This window comes from Melospiza georgiana, chromosome 5, assembly GCF_028018845.1.
Source record: "Melospiza georgiana isolate bMelGeo1 chromosome 5, bMelGeo1.pri, whole genome shotgun sequence".
Classification (NCBI taxonomy): Eukaryota; Metazoa; Chordata; class Aves; order Passeriformes; family Passerellidae; genus Melospiza; species Melospiza georgiana.
The window spans coordinates 46,198,593-46,217,782 of NC_080434.1; positions in this window are offsets into that span (position 1 = coordinate 46,198,593).

Sequence of the window (19,190 nt, forward strand, 5' to 3'; positions counted from 1 at the left end):
ATTGGGAATGGGGGCTGTGGTCCGTTCATCGAAGGTTGTCCTCCTGAGGGCTAGGACTCCTACAGTCCTGCTGCTCCAGAATGGGATCCCTCAGCCATCCATGAACATCTCTAATGTGAATCCTTCCCAGAACTATTTCTGCTCTGGTACCCGAAGTATCTGCTCCCACTCCTTCTGCACAGACGGTTTTGCTGACCATTTTTTCCTTACCTTCTTAAATACATTATCCCAGAGGCACTACAGCTGTCATATTGGGCTCAGCTTTGGCCAGTGGTGGGTCTGCCTTGGAGCCCACTGGCACTGGCTCTGTCAGACATGGGGGAGCTTTTCCCAGAAATCAACCCTGTAGCCTCCCTGCTACCAAAATCTTGCCATGCAAGCCCAATACTCACAATCTGCCTAAGCATGGCAATATGTCCAAAAGGTTTGTTTGGCTACCTAGAGGAACTCTTCAGTTTAGAATTGCTTGGCATGAGATTTAGTATACACAGCTGTTCTTCTAAAGCAATGCTGATAGTTAAAACATAACTAGTGATTAATGTGTGACTATTTTATACCTCCTTTACAAGACTTACATATAGAGTGAGGAGATATTTCTCTATTTTTAGAAGTTATCTGATTATGATTGACTTAAAAGACAGATGAGATTTGAAATTCTCAAGCATTATTTTGCCTTATGTGCATCAAGGTTCCATAAGATTCTGATGTCTTGAATTACCAGGAACTGTGATACGACTTCTTAGAACTGTGAAGAGACATTCTGTATTTGTGCCAGTGAAATTTAGGCAATGATTTCAGCTAATTGATTTTGTGTTTAAGCTTCATATCTCCAGTACAGTCCATGATTATATAATGTTTTCTGATTATGGAAACAAATGCAACAACTGTTGAAATAGGTTAGTCTAATTAGTCTTAGTGACATTAAAAAAAAAGTTTAAAAAAATCAAAATTCCTTACATTACTGTTAAACTACAACAGTTCAGTTCAGAATTAAGGAAAGTGAGCATTAGTCAGCTCACGTTGGAGCAAAACCTAGTTGAACACACTAATTGCCCCTCCTACTGTTTGGTTCAAATCTAACAAGTCTCAAGCTGTTAGTACATACTTTGTAAACAGATGAACACATCATTCTGTGTCCTACCCTATGAACCAACAGAGTGTGTTATCATGTATAACTGAGGAGGTATGTTGTGAGTGTCACTGGTATGTCTGGCAGCTGACACTGCAGGCAGTGACCAGGCAGAAATCTCATTGGCACTGCACTGCTGTGCTCTGGACAGAAAGCAGGAGAGCTGTCTTGTCCGCGCATGGGCTGTGAAACAAAGGTGTCCTGCAGGACAAGAAAACAAAACCAAAAACAAAACACCAATTCCTGCACGGCACAATGCAGATATGCCAGGTTAGCGAGAGCCCATGTCTTCCCCATCTTGCCAAGGGAAATATAAGTATACTTTTTCTGCTTTGTAGTTTCAGTTGTTCCTGTCCTTCTTTTCACTTTTATCCTCTTCCTCCATCCATCTTCTATCCCAAAGTTCACTTCAGAAACGGTAGTCCTGGGAGCAAGGTGAATATTCTTGACTTCAGTCATCAGTCTTTGCAGTATGTTGCCAGACTACCCTTCCAAGGGTGCTAAAGCACTGCATCAGCTCCCTCCAGCAGCCTTCCCTTGCAGCCTTCGTCATGTGTCCCTAGATACATTTTTATCTGCTGTACAGAGATGGCACACATTAACTACATCTCCCTAGTGCAATGCCACAGAACACTGTTTTATTATGCTGCCAAGCAATTCTTATTGAAAAAAAAAAAATAAGGAGATAGAAAAAGAAAATAAAAAAGGTAACAATAAGGGTTGTCAGCTTAGTCGTTATAGTCGTTATAGTTGTTACAGGTTTGTTTTGCACTCAGAGGGTATAGATGCAGTTTTAGTCCAAAAAGAGATAATTTATCATCACATTTCATCTTAATATTGATTTTACAATTGCAATACTGTTTAAGCAAGTGTCCTCTCTTGCATCCTGATTTATTTTTGTTTTCTTTTTTTGTTAACTATATCTGTGTTTATATATTCCATATATAAGGAATGCTTAATCTATAAGATTTTCTTACTTTTTAAAACCAGATTGTTACTCATATGTAAAATAGCACCAATGGTATCATTAGAACTGCCATTATTATTTATGTTCTTCACTCTAGGTGATTTATGTGTTAAATTTATATTAGAAACACTTCTTTTCAATATTTTTTGCAGATAGTATTTTACATACCAAAGGCATATCAACATTGCAGTCTAGAGCAGAAATCCCAACGCTAGTTTCTGACAGCCTAGCAGCAGTATCACAAGAGTAACTCCTAAGATAGTCTACCTTTCAGGCTATTATTAAAATAATATCATACTCTAGTTATACTTAAAAGCCTGCTACAGAGACACATTCCTTCTGAGATGATGGTAGTCACATCCAGGACACAACAGTGCTTGCTAAAAATTATAACAGCCATCTAGGATTGTAAACAAGCTTCAATTCAGTGAAATTCTTACATTATTTCTTTTCTTTTAAATTTTAGGAAACATTATCTGAAAATATCATAGATCTCCTCTTCCAGTGTGATTTTGTGCCTCTTCTCTGCTTACGTTTTGTGTGCACAGCAAATTCTCTTGTAGTCAGTCAGCAAACCCATCTGAGAAATGAGGATATTTTTAGTAGAAGCAGGCAGAAGGTAATTGATTATTTTCACCTCTGCAGTCTTTGATTAAAGACAATGTGCTTAGGGGGGAAAGTCCACAATCATTCCTAAACATATACAAGCATTTAATTGTAGTAATTAATTTATTTATACAACTCAGTGTACTTTTAAAAAGCTTCTTGAATGAGAATGAATGCCTCATCAGTCTTAAATATAACAGCCTGAAAGAATAAGTGAAGGCAGTAGAATAACAAATAGTACTGCAGAAACCTCAGGCACTTGCAGGAAACAGAGACATTTCCAACTCTGTGCAGTGCAAAATTATGAAGAATTTGAGAAATAAAAGCTGCAGAAGAAACATAAATTGATAGAGCCACAAAAATTAAGTACATCCTTGTAGGCATTGCCATGTAAAAGAGATGAAAAGAGAAGCCTTGAGATTACAGAATTACAGAAACAATTTTGTAGGAGAGTTTGAAGAATTCAGTAGTTATAGATCCCATTTTTATAAATGTCATGTTCCCCATCAGTTTATCTGTTCACTACAAACAAGAATTGCTGTCAGAACGTGAGCCAAAGGCAGCAGCTAATGAAAAACAAACATCCAGAGAAAGGCAGTCAAGACAGATGAGCAGCAAAGACAGATAAACAGCTTCAAAAGAATCAATGTAAAAATGGCTGTGCCATTTGTTGGGCAGGATAGACAAGCCTTTGTTCTCTCCAAGCTTGAAAGGTTTACTCTTCCCAAAGATGACAGCCTAAATGTCAAGCTGTCATCTTGACAAGCAAAGTTAAAATACACTATTCTCAGGAAACAGGAAAAGTTATCAGATTATAGATTATTTCCAGGTGACCCCAAGTCATATCACATAGAGAAAACATTCTCAGCAAAAAGGTTTAGGTTTTACCAGTGGATTTGGTACAAAAGTGGGGTACTGAGCAGGCAGAGCTCTTGGAAAGACTCATCTGGATGGACAGAGAACAGAAAGGACTATCTTGAGCAGAAACAGGTTTCTGCCCATCTGAAAGAGGTCTTTCCTGAGTGATTCTTAATCAACAGCTCAGTGATAAAGATACTCTCTCACAAACAACTCCATTTCAGCAGGGTTTCCTGCATACCTTACATCTCTTCTTTTTCCTCACAGGAAGAAGAGAGAATCATGGAGAACAAAAGACAATGGGAATGAGACAAAAAAAAAAAAAATTAGTGTTTTACTACCTAGTTTTATGCTTCCTCCAACTCCTCAATACCACCAAACTCCTTGAAATTCCCTTTTAGTCAAGTGTGACAGGTAATATCCATTACATTAGTCAGATAAGTGCACCACATTTCTTGACAAAATCAGAAGTGCAGTGATATAGAGCCAATGTATTAGGGATCATAACTTAGATGTCAATCACATTTGTGATGTGGTCATTTATATCTTTTATGGTTGTATGAAGTTGCATTCATTTCTGAGAGAAACAATAGCATTCAAGTTCATCTAGAAGAGAATTCCCAGATTCTTCAGGGTTTTTTCCAAAAATTAAATCTAAAATCATAGAATCATAAAGTCATTAAAGTTACAAAAGACCTCCAACATCAACCAACTTTTGAACAAACACCACTGTGCCAGCTAAACCTCAGCACTAAATGCCACATCCAGGCATTTCTTGGATACTTCTAGGCATGGTGACTCCACCACTTCCCTGGGCAGCCCATTCCATTGCCTGAACATGTTTTTAGTGCAGAAATTCTTCCTTATATCCAACCTGAAACTCCTTTGGTAGAGCTTGGTATATCTTCTTGCCCTGTCACTTGTTACCTGGGAGAAAAAGCCAATCCCCACCTGGCTACCAACCTATTTCATGTCTTGTAGAGAGTGATAAGGTCACCCCTGAGCATTCTTTTCTCCAGGCTAAATAAGAAGAGATAAAAAGGCCTTTCAACATTTTTTTACTTTTTTCTTTCCTCTCCATATATAAGAATTTCAGCAAAGTGAATTGCAGGAAATTTTCTTAATTTTTTTTTTGTAAGAAAGAGAATTCTTGAGTGATTTTAGTTTACATTGCTGTAGATATTAATGTATTTGCAGTCTTATTTTTCTTTCTATTGATATAGGACTTGTTAATATTTATAAATCTGTTGTAAATATCCAGAAAACTCTTAGGATTCTCTGAGGAGAAAGAGAAAAAGAAGTTTTCCACAAGACACTGAACTGTGCTGCTGTGAACAACTCGCTGGCATTATTTCCACAGGCTCCTGAAGAACAGCCAGTCCCAAGGTGAAACCTATCACCTGATCCAAATGACACAGCTCCAGACTGAGCAGATTGCTTCATTTTTCCTTAAAACAATGTAGAAATTCAAAATCCTGAATGTACAGTCTAGACTTTAATAATAACTCTATGAATAACTCAGTTCTATTTTTTTTTTGTCTTATAGTCTTTCCCAGTAAAATGAAAAGATTAATACATTGAAGTTTTCATTATTTTATGTCATCAAAGTTTAAATATAGACCTAATGACCCCTGTGATTGCAGGCTACATTTGCTGAAACAGTATGTCAGAAGTTAATAAATGTGCTTGGCAAGAACAAGGAAGGTCTCCCTAGTGCAGAAATTCACTTTCACATGAAGCTGGACAGCTAACACAGTTGATGGTGGAGCTCAGAAAAATAGTGATGGTGTAGATGAGGTACATTGACCTATGTGAAGAGAAGTGTTAGAGCTCTGAATGTGTCTTTGAAGAGAATTGAGAGTTTGCAGGCTTATATAACTCAGATGGGGTGCAGCAGGACTTTTATCTGGTTTTGCTATACACAACAGGAGGAAAACGCTGCAGTTAGGATAAAAACAAGAGACAATGCAAAAAGTAGCAGTTTTGTTTGTGACATTTCATATGGGCTAATGGATGTTGATGAATGACAGAACAGATTAAATGCTTTCCATTACTTCACTGTACCTACAGGCAGGTGCCTAGGGCTTTTATTTTATTTGCTCTGCTGGAATCCTTGGGTTGTATATAAACCATTACACTAAAGCTGATACAGAGGCAAATACCAATTAATGAAATCATTAGCCATGGCTAAAAAAAATATAAACTATTTCGCTTGGCTTGGTACCAAAACTTAATTTGACTATTGTATTAATTATGTAATACTGAAATTCAGCAATTAATAGATAAAATATACAAAAATTAGCAAAATAGAATAACCATTCTCTCTCATATCAGCAAAGATGCAGATGCACCATTTATTAAATTGCCAATGAGAAAACCAACCCTGAACAGATGTTTGTCTTTTTTTGAAAATGAGCATAGATATTTGATCTCATGGGCTGAGAACTAGAAAATAGCAAAAGACACAAGCAAAACAGAATGAAAGAAAAGAGTACAATTCTTTAGAAGAGAGCAAAACAAAGTAACTATATATTAATGTTTATATCTGTATACAAAATTCTGCAGTGTAAAACAGGTTATAAAGAAGTTGTTACCCTTTAACCAGAGCAAAGACAACAAATATCAACGTAGCAACATGTTTCATGTAAATGACCTGCAATTAGTAATTTTAAAGTACTTTTTAAAATATTACTTTATTCTTGGCAACGTTTTCATAATGTGAAATGTTTTTAATATATATTATTTATAAATTATTTCATAAAGTTTTTTTTTTTATTATTTGCATGTTTGGGATTTTAATTCATGCTTGAATTTTTGGAACAAAAATCCATAGATTACAAACCAGTTTTTTGTTTGTTTACTTGTTTGTTTAGCACAGTTAATATTACAACACTGGGGATCCCCCCCCACCTTATATTCTGAAAAATATTTGGTCCTTAAAGCTTCCTGGTTTAAGATTCTGTGAAAATGTTGCAAATATACTGTGAAAATGTTGCAAATATATTCTTAGCACAAAATTTTCCTCTATGCAGGTTGAAAGCAACACAAGAGAATTTGTCATAAAGCTTTGGGAAAGAAGAATGCGTTCCCGAGCTTGGAAGAATGAGCCAGACCAGAAAACAAATAACTAAGGACATCCTCAGACAGGGAGAGCTGCCAGGTCCAATTAAGATGGGTCCCAGCCATGAGTAGTCACTGATACAATGATTTGGGAGTAAGCAAAGCTCTGGGTCCCCTAAGAGGATAGGAATGCTGAGAAAGTTGAGAGTGTTTTATATTATATCCCTTGTTGTTAGTAGGAGCAGTCTTACAGTAAATTGTAGGAATGGCAATAGTGTTTGTGCTAACAATAAGGTTTTACAGAGGGGAATTTCTGAGCAGAGGTACTGCCTGGATATAGTTCAGAGAAACTCTAAGGCCCATGGAAGATGAATTTTTGCCTGAAAGAAGACCTCTGAGCTTGAACACAAACATGGATTTTTCCTGTATTAAATAGTGGGAAAATTATATAAAATTCTTTTTGAGGACTCTGAGGAGAGTTAAATGGGGTTATCAAGCTATGAATGCAAGGCTGAATAGCTAGTGTGAAACTCTAGAGTTTCTATGTGTGAAAAAAACCACAGTCCATAAGTCAGCTATGGCTCAATTGGCTTCAAATGAGGAAAACTACCTGCTGTGCGAAGTGCTTGGCTTTCTAGTGCACAGCTTTAGTGAGATGCACCTTATGGGGAGTTTCTTTCTGCAAATCTAGATGCACTAGTGTTCAAATTATAACTCATGTGTTGGTTTCCTTTATATTATGAGAATTATATTGAGCTCTGCTAAGACACTCACTCTCTAAATGTGCAGGTGGTGAAATAATTAACCCAAGCTGAGATCTTGTGCCTTCACAGAAGTTTGCTTGTTTCAGTATATTTTCTATACTTTAAGCAATAAGACTAGAAGTTCTGCTCTGTAGATGCTTCCATTCATGGCACTCCTTAGTTTCTATATTTCTGAGCAATGCTAAGACAAGGTCAAACTACAGCTGGACTCCTGTCGTTAAGGGTAAGGCAGCAACCACCTGATTCCACTGCCTGCCAAAAACTGTGAAATGCACACTTTTATTCCTGAAAACAAGTGAAATTATCAACCAGAAAAGAATTTGAGTGATTGTAAATATCTTACATGGTGAGATTGGGAAGAGAAATAGAAATTTAAATTTCCATCACTTTCACTCTCAAACTGCCACTCAACTCAACAGTAAGCAGTAAGTACTTGGCTAAAGCAGCACCCTGTTTTTGGCAGCTGTGAAGGAGATGAAACCAGAAGAGAAGGGCTGCTCCTGAAGTGAAAAGCAACAGCTGATAACATAAATTACTGCCATGCTATTTGGATATGAGTAATCTGAGTAGACAGAATCAACTCTTGTTGGAAAGCTCTAATCCCAAAAAGAAGGAAGCAATTCACTAAAAAATGTGTGACAAGTGTTTGAAAGACTAGAAATAGGCTCACGTCATACAATTCTTTTATTCTATAGTCTGTTAGGATTTTTTAACCTAGTAAAAAATTAATGAGGCAAAAAACCCTAACCACTTACTGGAGATTTTGTTGGTTTGTTTTTATTTTATTTTACTTGCAAGATCATTCTTTCTAGGTTTTGAGCACAGCATATTGGTCTTTATGTAAATGAATAATTTTTTTAAAAATATTGCTTAAGGTATTACATATGTGAAATAGACTTCTTTTTGCACACCACTTTACTAAAAATTAATTGTGTTTCTCAAAATAGAATCCCACTGCCTGTAGTTTTGGGCTGAATTTTGCTTAAGCTTTAAATTTTGCCACACTAAAATAGTTCTGAAGTAGATCTAGTCCCTTTCTGCCTCTCTATACTACTTCTGAATGTTATAAGGAATATGGGAAATAACAAGTAAATAAAGATATCAGTATCTTTTAAGTATTTCAGCTGCTACCTGACTGTAAAAGGTTATCTCTTCCTGAGGGTGAGATATTGGTGTTTCTATCAGCTTTTTATTGATGACTGCCCATGATGCATGTTCTGGTGCTGTATTTTTGAAAGTTGTCCAAAACTGATGCTGGCTTGTGTAAAGCAAAAATAAATCAGCTTGAGGATATCAAAAAAGTCATGGGAAATCTGTAAGGGGCTGGAAGGTCAAATGTAATTCTGCCTGCTTCCAGCTGGCTTCCTACTGTGTAGGCTGCTATGAGAGAAGTTCCAAGATGGATGGAGCTGGGGACAAAACAGAGCACTGTATGTGTAGTGCACACAAGCCTGGCCATGCATATTCAAGGCTTCAGACTGTAACACAGATAGGAAACAGCTGGAGCAACCAACATTTGGTATCTGACTTGCAAAAACTGATAGACCAAAAATGTCATTATGAAGTCATTGTCATATCCTCTGCACAAACATTGTGATGCTGAGTTCTTAACAAAATACTCAATTTTTACAGTATGTATTTAGGAAATGAATAAATTGTACCTTGTCCTGGGTTTGCCCACCCTAGGACATATCTTTAGACCACAAAAGCCCCTGAGAAGAAATATAAAAAACCAAAATGGTTTACTTTTGTGAACTGTTATCCCTGAAGCATTATCCTTTTTACTTGAAAAGGCTTCTATAGAAAAAGTTAAAAAAGGTCTTCAGTATTATTTTCATCTTGGTTTTTGAAGATCTAATTTGCTAAATATTTTGTAAATATACAAAACGCTGTTCAAACTTCTCGCATTGGAGCATGTCTGGCTCATTTTACATTGTAACTTGTTAGAATTGCTAGCTTCTTTAATATTTTATCAGAAACACTGTGCAACACAAAGTTTAACCAATGTTTTGAGAATGCTATTACTTACATAAGCATCTAGTGTCCATTTTCAAGCAGACATTAATTTGAAACCCAAGGGTTTTGTGCGCTACGTGTATTATTTTGTAAAAGATAAATAACTCTTGAGTTCAGAAACAGTAAATATTCCTCCACCAAGTTCATTTTAGCATCAAGTTGTTAAAACATGTTTTATTCTTAGGGACTGTACTAATTTCTAACAAGATTATTTTCCTTTCTGTGTGTGGTATCTGGTTAGGCAGCTCCCTAGCATGACAAGATGGCAAAACAAGAAAAAATGTAGTATAGACTGTTTTTCACAAATCAGTTTAGGTCTTCTTCTGAAAGTTTCCTGACCAAAGAAGAAACTTTGGAGATGCAGGATGAAGTCAGATCATTTTTGCTGTCTAATTTTTCTGTACAAATAATCTCCTGATTAATAATCCTGGAAATTAAATTAAATTTATGCTTGTTGGGGTCCTTCTAGCTCAACAGCAAGCCAAGGGAAGGAAGAACTAACTAGTACTTCCATAGAAATTTGTAATGATGTGAGTAGTAGGTGACTATGTAATAAGTGATTTTCTGATTCTTAGGAGAAAATAACACTGTTAAAAAAAATAACTCTTTATTTTATATATGTATTTATATATATATATATATATGTACACAGAGTATTACTGGTTGGACCACATTAATATTTTGTTTGTTTCATGTTTTAAAGGTTATAAAGGAAATGGTTTTTCTTGGATTATTCTGGCAAATGCATAGCATTCCATGATGCAATTAATGAAATAACATGCTACCATGAAGCCAAAGACATGCCATGTCTTCTAATGCTACATTCTCATTAACCTATTTCAACTTTCACCTTTCTCCTCTATTCCATTTGCTGTTCAGATGGGTATATGTGAAGTATTCCTTTTTTTTTTTAAACCTGTTTTTTGGTCTTACCTTAACATGGCCTGTGTCCATATCCTTCAAATTAAATTTTAGGCTTTGCAGTTACAATGTGTGATGATACAGGGGAGAGAATATACTCCTCACTAGCAAATATGGTTTTCTCAGCACTCAAAATCCAGCTGTGCACATGCTGTGAACTTCCCAGAAAACATCATGCCCAGGACCTGGGAACTTAATGAATAATACTCTTGCATCTCCTGTGTTGTCAAATAATAAAAGTCCCCTCTGCATTATGAGTGTTTGGGCACAGTATGATGCTGCAGCCCTAGAAAACATAAACCATTTTTCTTCTGTCACTAACTACCCACCTGTGTATTATCTGAGTATTATGATGACCTAGGAGATTCCAAGTCATAAAAATGGCTCTTGCCACACTGGCTGTATATCTGACAGAAGACTAGCAGCAGTTAAATTTTCTTAGGGAGAAAACAACCAAACAAACTAAAATTACTAAACCTGTGTCTCTTTTTATAGACAAAGATGTTGAAAGATCAGTACAGTCTTCGAAAAACAGACCAGTGTGCACGTCTTTTATGACCAGCTTACAGCTAAACACAATTCAGAAACTTGTGAGTTTTAGTAATACTGGTATGTGTCACTCTAAGGTGACTCTTCCAGGACGGAAAAGGAGAGACACTAAATTAGAATAATTGAAATCTCCTTGACTTCAACTTATTTTTAACTGTCTAGGAAAAAAGAAGGGTTTGGTAGAGGGGTTCACATGTACTGTTTTAACTCTGCTCAAGGCTTTTCTTCAACATCAGAAGTATTACCATGTGTTCATGGTAGAAGGCTTTATAATTACTTCAAAACCTGCCTAGTGCTGGTCGACTAAAAGTTATTGGCTAATTCTATTTTTGTGTGGATTGCGGTTATATAATTTTTTCTTTTTTCCTTCTTTCTTTCTTTCCTCTTTCATGTAAGAATAGTTTCCAATAAAATGTTGAAAGTTCAAGCCAAAGTAAGACATAAATTTCTATGCTTCCACTCTGTGCATCCTGCTTTAAATATTAAAAAGTTAGTGCTAAGAATTAAAAGATTTTTAGACCTTAAAAAATGGGCTGCTGAACAAGGCATGAGCAGTGACTTTCAGGAGTGTATTGCTGGAATCTTGCCACTCGATGGCACTCTGTGTTCTGCTGTTTGCTCGAGGCTCTTGCGCTGCCGTCCGCTCAGCTCCTGAAACTCCTCCAAGCCAGCAACAATGCACAAGGCACTTTGAAGTGGTCTGCAAGATGTAAGGACCGTGGGGAGAGGAGATGGGCTTGGGAGGGTAGGAAAGGGTTTCCTCTTTTGCTCTTTCCCCTGCCCCCATGGGAAGAGTCAGGAGTTGTTACTGATTCATCCTGTGGTATGGAGCTACTCTGCTCTCAGTCCAAGCCAAAGCATAAGTATCGATCTCTCTTCATGAGAGTCAACATTTTTCTTTTGTTTTTGCTTATGACTGGTTGACTCCTGCCGGCCAGAGAAGGTGAGACTTACACATGTTTTGCCATCTCTTAGGTTTCACAGACTAGTTTAAGTGACTTTCCATCACAGTACTACTAGAGCAAACGCTTAAGCGTTAAAACAAACATGAAGACAGATCTCAAGCATTTCTACTTCTGAAGGAATTTGAGCATCTATTTCTTAAATAACAGTCCCTATAAACAAATATACTCTTGGATTTGGCCTACTTCACCAACCCAGTCTTCTCTAGAGAGGAGAGCTGTGCAGGGAACAGGAGGGGGAGGTGGGATGGAGGAGGATGGGGCTCAATTTCCCAGGATGGGACTAATAGCTCCCAGGTGATATTTTTATTTTTATTTTTATTTTTAAATTTTTTATTTTTATTTTTAGCTTTCACACTGCAATCTCATATCCAGTAATTCAATACAAGCCTTGAGCCTTTATTAAGGAATCATAATATAGAGCTTTATTACTATTTTCTTTGGAACTCATGCAATTTTTTTTCTGGTTACCTCTGTTTTTCATGAATTACTATAACCTTATCAGTCAAGAAATATTGACTCTTCTGATGTTTTTCATTTTCCCAGGTCTTAGTTGAATACACCATCAGGTCAGAATAATGTATGATATAAGTTGGTGGGACTTGCCAAATGTGATTATGTTATTTTGCCTATGAAGCTTTTTAAATTAGTGACCAAATTGCTGTTTTTCAGGTAAATGGCCCTTCTCAATGAATCTCAGCTGTAAGTTTCATGAATACTAATATGCCGGGCCATCGTGGAAGTATTTGTTTCCTCCTAATACAGTTGAATTGTGTATTAGTAACTGCTGAAAGTGATGCTGAAACACAAGTCATTAGAAATAAGCCTTTTTATTGATCTTTTAGACTATATATATTTATGTATCTAATTTACCAGCTGTTCTAGGCATTTATTTACGTGTGAAATTTCCTAAGAGTAAGGTTTGTAGTAACACATGCAGACATTTCTTATTTGTAAAAACATGCCTGGTACATATTATAAAAATTATAAATTTAAATACTCACTGACATAAAGAACTCTGCTCTTTATGGCAGCTTGGTTATGGTCATACAATCTTACAGAAGTGCACTAACACAGCTTACTAAGTGACTACTAGGGCTGTACTACTACTGAGGTGTGGTAATTCACACTGGATATTTTTAAAACCACCTAGCCTGCAAAATGTGACACATTATCTCAGTGTCCTGCTGCTGTATTTAACAGCAGGAGGTGGCAAAGGCATGTATGTAGTAGTTACTGGAGCTTAGAAAGTTGCCTTGTCCCTACCCCTGTTTGTGCAACTCGAACTGAAAGGCATTCAGTTGTGCACTCAGGTCTGAGTCACAGAGAATTGTTTCATTCAGTGGTTAAATCCAAGCCTTGAGACTCATGATAACTACACAAACTGCCTTATTTGGGCCAACAAAAGGTTATGAAATCTGAAGTTTAACTTGAGGACAAGAGGGCAAGAAGAATGGTCATTTCTCATCTTGTCAGCATGTTAAGATGACAGTGATGACAGATGATTTCCAGACGTTTCTGTACCATGTTCTGGTACAACTTCACAAGAATACCTTTTTAATACTATCTCTTTTTAACTACAGCTAAGGGAATATGTGTTCAAACATCACTTAAAATTCAGCTGGACCTTGAATGACAGAGATGTTCTGGAAAAACTTTGATGTAGCACCATCCATGCTTTGAGAAATGAAGTTCTGGAATTCTTTGTGGAAGAAATGATATCTACATTTGCTAGATCATTTAACAGCACTCACCTCTAACTTTTAGAGCCAATCTCAGAAGGATTTTAAAATTTAGGATTTTAATAATCAGATAATACTGGCAGAAGCAGTCATCTGAGAGCACTGTTGGTCTCAGACTATAAAACTCAGGAAACTAATCTTGGAACTGTGAGCAATCTAAGTTTCATATAGGCATGAAAGGACTAATTTCACTTTGGACATTTAATTTCTGCTCAAACTGCTTTCTTTATTTTTCTTGATCTAGAGCACTTGATTTAGAGCTTAGGAGACAAAAAAAATTAGACAAAAAAAAAATTAGACAAAAAAAATTCTCATGGTGGTAGTTTTAAGTGTATTTGAGTCTTTTGTTGTTTTTATATTCTAATCCAGTACCTAACATGAATGGGAATGCCTCAGGCTGTCACTGTGTAATGGATGATGTATAATAGGCATGTGCTCTGACACTTAAAGGCAGTAGGCCTACAAATATTTGGGAGATTATAATTAGCCAGTTAACAACAACAGATGACAAAAATAATACTTCAATTTAATTATAAATTTTATTTCCAGTTTGTCCTAATGAAAGACTATGGGGAAAAAGCAATAAAAATTGTGTTTACATCTTACCCACCTAAGTACATGACGATCAATGCTTTAGGAGGAGAGAAATGCAGCTTTAAAATTAATAAATCTTCAATCATGGAGGCGTGTTTCCATAACAGCCAACTTCCTTCTACATAGAGGAACTAGTCTTAACCTGCTGATCCAGCAGAGATACTTGTCACCTCCATATTATGAGATGATTCAATACATGATTAGAGTCTTGTATCATGACAACATTAGGGCTAACCAAAATGCAAGTTATTAATAATGTGATTATGAGCTGTGCTGCATGTTAAATAATGTCTTACTTTCAAAGAGAAAAAATGTGTTCAGATTAACAGCAAAGTTAGGGATTCAAGCAGTAAACAAACATGATTCTGTTACACCCTTGGCAGCTGAGACAAAGTGACATCGTCAGCTCTGCTTTGCATGTCCCAAGTCACATGTTTTTTGTGACTCATTTCATTTCTACAACTGCCTCTATTGTTCTGCAGGGCACAACAGTATGAAGGGATGTCAACTGAGAAACAAGAAACAACTATTACATTGTTAGATGGAAAAAATAAATTTATAAGTTATTCATGCTTCTGTATTTATGATCTCTCACTAAAATCTATGAAACTGTTCTTGGTAAGAAATATTTCTCTTGTTTCTCATGAAGATGGTAAATGAACCCTATATTTTTAATTTTAGTTATAACTATTCCTATTTTAACTTGTTTTCAGTTAGGGGTTGCTGCAGGTAAAACAGCTCATAAGGGAAGGGAGGTGGATGGTGATTGCATCTGAATGACTAGCAGCTTGTGTCTTCCCTTGAAAGCACTGCTAATGCAATGCATTGCATTGCTAATGCAATGAAATAATCAATTGACTTTCATATGAAAGAGGAGTTTCTTGCCTAGCAGTTGTGATACTAGAAAGGAAGGATCATATTACTGCTTTGCTTTCCACTTGGTGCTCTACATTTTTTGGCTAAAATCAAGAAGTTGCAGAGGTGACGCAGAAGCTGAGGAGAATTTGATTCAGAATTTATGAAAGATATATTTTTCTAAAGACTTTGCCAGAACAGTATCAATTACTTGCTTACTTATTATTTGTCATTTGCAGAAATGCTGATTTTGGTTAAATGTACATGGTGGTGGTTGACCACCAAAACATGGTTACGTTGTTCAAACAACAAATCTGCCTACCGAATATCTAAAGGAGAATAGTATCAGTATTCTCAATATTAGCATATGAGAGATGCTTAGCTATCATACCTTTTGCAATGGTGATTTTTTTTGCAATAGCTGTAGGTAAATGCTTTAAAAAGGGAAGTTGTAAAAATTACCACTGAGTGATTAGTAGTAATACTACTCATAAAAGACTTACAGCAGACAGAATCTGTTTCTGGCAGCTGGAGTGTCAGGTACTGTCTAACATTTGTTCCATTTATTGTTATTTGTCAGGTGTCAGTAAGTGTCTTAGAAATGGTGTCTGTGTCCTGACACAGGGAGCAGTGATTGCAGAGTGTTGGGTGTCATTTTTGCTTTCCATCACCCACAGGACTGGAGGATTTAAGCTGTCCTATGGAAATACAGATAAGGAGCCACAGTAGTGCTGGGCATAAGGCTAAAGTCATCTTTGTTTAGTTCTTAAAGCATGTGTAACACTTTAAGAGGGCATTTCAATAACTCAGCATATCTGTAGCCTGTCCTAGTAGGTTTAATTCTTTTTGTCAGTGCTTGTATCAATGACTTTTTTCCTCCCATTTTCTTAAGTCATTTTCCAAGGTGTTTAATAACTTTGGATTAAAGTGTTTAATATTCTTATTAACTTCCTTACTTACCTTCTCATATCTTACTGGTAGATATGCATTTAAAGATGGAAAAAAAGTGCTACCCAACTGGAATTTAACAATTTTGAGTAAAACAACCATGTCTTGCATGGTTAATGCTTGAGAAGGAAGATGTTTCAATCAAGGATGTACTAGCATAAAGATGAAGTATAAAAATATTTTGTGTTGGAATATTCTGTTTTGCTAAGACCTGACTAAATTGCACTCCAATATGCTTGTCTGGCATATCCAATATAACTATTAACTTATATCCTTGAATTGCTAATGAAAGTGATGTGTGATAGATATTTGGCAGGATGCGTTATAAGGTTTAAAACTAAAAAAAAAAAAAAAAGAAAAATATCAACAGCTGAATCATCTCAAAAATTATTGCTGAACAGGCTTTTAGCACTTCTCTACTGAAGAAGCTCCTTTCCTACTCCAGGGTTTCATTTTTGCTGTAGCTGTAAGAAGTCAGAATAGCAATATTAAAATCTATTTGCCTTAAATCTTCCTGGCAAGGAAGCTGAACTCTAAGACTAACATCATTAATTACCATTCGTCTAACCTGTGTTGACTTTTTAAAAGACTTGAAAATATAGTGTCTTTCCGGATAGATGGCAAGGTGTTAAATCTCAAAGGAAATGTCATGTTTGATGATCTCTGTGGGATCACAGAGGTTATATCCTGATTAGACTGCAAGACCTTCTTGAGCAACAGCAGAAAGAACACAGTGTCCTGTGATGAAGAATGTATTCAAAGTCATTTTTTGTATTTGAAAACTGTGTAGTGACTTCATATTTCTCCTCTACTTCAGAATCCTGTCACGTGAACCCAACTGTGTGTGATTATACGTTTCCACTTTGTTTCTGACACTTGAAAACAGTTGTGGAAAAACTACTGAAAATCAATGCAGCAGGTGGACATGTAAATACTATCTGGTAGGAACAACTCCCTTGGGAATGTGAAGCGCTGTACAGAATTATGTGAAAACAAATTTGGAATAAAAAGCAGAGCAAGTAACAATATGGCAAATGGATAAAGTCCAGATGTTCATTTGCAACACAACTTGCTGAGTAAGTTATAATTGTAATATGAAGGCTAAATACATGATAAATAAATCTTATAACAGTCCTTGTCACTAAATAAAAAATATTTCCTCTCCAAACATCCACTTATGTTCTTCATCTTGCTTGTTTCATCTATTTTCTTGGTCTTGCAAGCTCTGAAGTTGCAAGATGTTATGTTACCATGGAGTCCACCATAGAGCACCTGAAGCTGCAGCTTTTAAAAGATAAATAGATAATACTTCCTCTGTGAACTTTTGTGACTCATTGAATTCTGAGGTCAATAAATAATAAACAAGGGAAGAGAGAAGGGAAGGGGGAGATGGAGGAAGTTCCAGACCTGCTACTTCTAGCTCCCAGCCTGGTTTCTTAGAATATGAAAGCAATCTAAGCTTTCTTTAGGTTTTCTTTCTCTGGGTTTCTTTTTCTTTCACAAAGGATAGCTTACTAAAAAACAGTTTGGCAAAAAACAAGAAGACAGCGCTTGAAAATATGATGGAAGTCATGGATACACCCTCCTTCATGTAGGGTATATACCTAGGAGCAATGTTCAGTAGTACAGAACTGTATTTAGTTGCACTTTGTAGCTAAAAAACAGATATTGTTTGCTGATAAATCAAGCGATGAATCTGACTCTTTTTTTTTATCTTCTACACTCATATTAGCAATGTGATGGGGGCAGGGAGGGCACTGTGTGGAACATATCCCCTTCAACGAAACCCTAGGCATTCCACATGATATGGTTATGAAGCAGTTCAGAAGTCTTGGAAATGTAGGAAATGTTAGGGTGGAAGTGACTTCTGGAGCTATCAGCTAGAGCTCCTTTTTAAAGAAAAGCTAATTTTAAAGGTAGATCAGGATTTTTCACTTGTCTTGCAAGTCTTCAGATATGGAAAATCCAAACTGCTCTGGACCCTTACTTTGGTGCTTAACTACTTTCATTATTTAGATAAATATCTTTATATCCAATGTAATTGCTCTTGTTTCTCACTGCTGTCACCTTCACCTTGTCTGAGCAGTGTTCAGTTTCCTCTGTATCTCTCCTTATAGAGTGCATCCAGTTTCTCCTTAGCCACCTCTTTTCCAGCCTCAGCAAGCTCCATTCCCTCAGCCACTCCTCGCCAGTGCCCGGTGGAGGGGAATGACTCATTCCCTTAGTTCACTGCCAGTTCTCTCATTGCAGCCCAGTGAGCACAGCTGAACCTAGTTCACTTTCTCTGTGGTGTCTGGGGTGATTTTTTGACTGCTTGTTTACACATCACCACTTAAAGAAAGTCCACTCTGTGTATTAAAAAGAAAGAAAAAAAAAAAAAGGCAAAAAAGCTAAACCATTACAACCTCCAAACAAACCTAAAAGAACCCCCAACAAAACACACCATCATCTGTTACACATTTTTCAGTCTTTGCATTTTTGGATGTTGTGGGAATTTTTATATATTTTTTCTTACTGCTACTTGGAATATTGTTAGAGTATACTAGAAAATTATTTTTTCACTATTTAAAATTAGTTTTAATGCATTATTTATACAGAATATAAAATCTTCAAATCAGTTAGTCTTTTACAGCTTAGTTCAGTTAGTTCCCTCAGCCCCTAAAATGACTGTGAAATGAATGTGTTTAAGATTATATATATTAAAATATGAACTCAACCCAAAACTTATCACAATAAAAACTAGAGGGATGACAACTTAAAGCAAGTAAACTAGGTCATAACAGTTTGCAAATATCTGAAAAGCTTTATACAATGATGATAAAACCTAGGCTTCTAAACAAGGCAAAAAAGACCATCAGGATGTGAACAAAAGAAGGAAGATACTCCCAAATAAGAGAGAGAAGGGGAAAAGAAAAGAAAAGAAAAGAAAAGAAAAGAAAAGAAAAGAAAAGAAAAGAAAAGAAAAGAAAAGAAAAGAAAAGAAAAGAAAAGAAAAGAAAAGAAAAGAAAAGAAAAGAAAAGAAAAGAAAAGAAAAGAAAAGAAAAGAAAAGAAAAGAAAAGAAAAGAATAGGAAGAACGGTCGCTAAGTATTGGTCTTAGTTCTGGTTTTGGCTACATTAATTTTCACAGAATCCAGGAGAGCAAAAAAATTCCCCTTCTCAAAGGTCACTAAGAAAGATTCGAGATGGAATTCATGGGAAACAGGAAACTCAGGGAAC